The sequence below is a fragment of the Propithecus coquereli genome, unplaced genomic scaffold (genome assembly GCF_000956105.1).
Source record: "Propithecus coquereli isolate 6110/MARCELLA unplaced genomic scaffold, Pcoq_1.0 Scaffold129, whole genome shotgun sequence".
Taxonomy (NCBI): Eukaryota; Metazoa; Chordata; class Mammalia; order Primates; family Indriidae; genus Propithecus; species Propithecus coquereli.
This window is the reverse complement of record NW_012137080.1, coordinates 4,993,628-4,996,676: the sequence shown is the minus strand read 5'-3', so window position 1 is coordinate 4,996,676 and position 3,049 is coordinate 4,993,628. Positions and strand designations below refer to the sequence as shown.

General features: G+C 33.4%; 1 protein-coding gene across 1 annotated transcript in view; it reads left to right on the top strand.

Annotated features, from left to right (window-relative positions):
* SYT14 (synaptotagmin XIV) overlaps positions 1-3,049 on the top strand; it is a 170,780-nt gene that overhangs the window by 154,675 nt on the left and 13,056 nt on the right. The window lies entirely within an intron of this gene.

Sequence of the window (3,049 nt, the reverse complement as noted above, 5' to 3'; positions counted from 1 at the left end):
AGTATAAGTAGCTACAAGTGAGCTGGAATAAATTCAATATTAATAAAAATCCCAGTATGTTTACTTAATAGGAATTCTGTTGTATTTTTAATCGTATGGCTTTTCTATATATATTTGCAAGTTCCCACCTAATTTTAACCTATTAACACCATTAAGGAAATGCAATGGCTGCCTTAAGCGGTAATTCTGGTTATGGTAAACATATAGAGTTTATTCATTTCTTAGAAAAATTAGATTTTCTCTGCTCTCACAGAATTGCTTATAATCCTTCACCCTAGGGCATAAGACTCAGGGGGAAGGAGGGGAAGTATTACAAAGAAATAAAATATTAGGCAAGATGGGAAGAAGTTTTACTTTGGGGAGCCCGTAGGACTATTCCTTTAAGTACACCTAGTTATGATTGGAATTTGTTTGACTTTGGGTTAATCACCTGCAGTTACAGCCGCCTAGGCAAGCCCCAGTTATAAATTAATGATGGGGTCTGCAGAGGGAGTATATGGTGGATGGTAGCGATTCTGGAATATATACTGAGAGGAGCAGCAGGCCCTGAGGAATAGTCTAAGGAAAGATGCCACTAAAGCACACAGTGTCTGTATTTAATTTGTTTTTACTACAGTGATGCTGCTTACATAGTTATTCTATACTGTGCTTGTTGTGCCAAGTGATCTCCTTGGACAACCACAACTCTACCAGCATTAAATGGGCAGTTACACTAATGTCAGTGGACAGGCCATGAGATTAGCACTTTTCCTAAGGTATAAATTTGGTATGAACTCTTAGAGAATAGTTTTTTCTGTTATTTAAACACTACTGTATTTCAGCAGGGCTTACTAAAATAGAATGCGATCAACAAGGATCTTAATGTTCTTGCTTTTTTCTTGGGCTTAGACATAAGAATTTCCACAGTAAAGTCGGGAGTGTTTTTCTTAGGAGTGAGAAAGGCCTTTCTTATCACTTTCTTTGGGCATCACTTGGTTCCTCAAAAGTGGCAGTATGGCCACTGTGTTGATAAGCAACTATTAGGTTCACATCTTATTATCTGACTGTAGGTTCATGTGAAAAGTACTATATTATGAAAAATGTATTTCACAATATTCTAACAGATGCTGCTAGTATAATAGCCTAATGTAACAAATGCACCAAATGTGCTCAAGCGTGTTTTTGACACTGTTTTCATAAGTGATGATATATCCTAATTGAAACTTACTAAAATTATGTTTTCTTCTCCAACTGTCATGAAAACATACCAAACTATGTGTTTTGTGTACCCATGATTGAAGAATATAAGATGTGTGTTCCTTTTGGCTTTCACTCTGTGGTTTAGAGTTATAATTTGAAAATATGAGATTTTATCCTTCTGAATATTAGTCTAATGAGTTAATTCAGTTCCAAGTCATGTTTTAATTCTCCTTCATTACTGATACAGCCAGTAGTAGACTTAAATTTGAAGCTTTGTATAAAACATTTAAAAATTTTTTAATTACATTATTAGAGGTAATAATGTTATAGTCTTTTTTCTTTTCTCTTCAACTCACAGAGTGAATCTGTTTGGAAATCTTCGAAGAAAGGCCTACATATTTATTTTTATCATTGTTTATTAATTTGTGTACACTGCATCCTTGTATCATATAATTCTTTTTTCTTTACCCAGAGCCATCCATCATGGGTGTTAGATCATTATGTAATTCTTTTCTGAAATCTTTTTTCTTGTGAAACCCAACACACACTAGAAAAGTATAAAAACCAGAAACATACAACCCGTTTATCACAAAGCATAACCCCTGTAACTGCCATTCAGATCAGGAAATAAAACACTGCCAGTACCCCCAGAAACCCCCACTGTGCCCTTACCAATCACTATTCCTTGTCTCCCACCCCCAGGGTTAACCACAATTTTCATTTTATGTTAATTCCTTGCTTTTCTTGATAACTTTACCACCTATTCATGCATCTGGAACACTATGGTTTAGGTTTAGTTTTGCCTGGTTTGGGTTTTTGTTTGTTTGTGTTTTTTGTTTTTACTTTACATAAATGGAATTATGCAGCTGGGTATCCTTTTGGGTCCAGTATTTTTCACTTCAAATCACGTTTATAAATACGGTTATAATTGCTTTTCAGTGTTGTGAAGTATACCATTGCATGAACTCAGCACAAATTATGTATCCATTCTACATGAATAATGCTGCTGTAGATATTCTTTCTTATGTCTCTTGATAAACATTGCACATATTTCTGATGGGTACACATGTAGAAGTGGAATTGCCAGATCATAGGATATGTATACTTTTAACATTGTAGAAAGTATCACTTTACGCTTCCACCAGAGAAATAGGAGCATTCCCATTGCTTGATCCTCACCACACTTGGTATTCTTTTAGCCCATCTGTTTATTGTGTAGTGTTATCTCATGCTTTTAATTTCTATTTCCCTGATTGCTAATGAAGTTGAGCAAATACAAAGAAACCTATTGAGATTTTTATGGAACTGCATTTAATCTGTAGATCAATTTGGAGAGACTGTTACAAAATTCAGCTTTCTAATATATTAACATAGTTTATTTATATAGCACTTTTCAGTTTATCTCAGTAATGTTCATAGTTTTCTCTATAGAAGTGTTCCATATGAATTGTTATATGTTTTTATGCTATAACAAATACTGTTTTAATACATTTTATATTCAGATTTATTGGTGATATATGGTAATAAATAGATTTTTAAATTTTACCTTGATATACAAATATAGTTCATCTATAGATTTATTTTTATTTTCTGTGTACATAATGATACAATCTGCACATAAAAGACTTTTTTATCTACTCCCCTGCCAAATCATTATACTTTTTGTTTTTTACTTTAGTAGGGCTAGGACCTTCCCTGACTAGTGTCTCCACTACAGTGTTGACTGAAAGTGGTAATAGTTGGCAGTTTCAAAGGGGAAGCATTAATTTTTTTTTCTATTAAGTATGATGTTAAATGTTGCTGAATTTGTTTTGTGAATAGTATATTTAGGGTTTTTGAATCCAGGTTCATGAATGAGAAAATTCTGTAA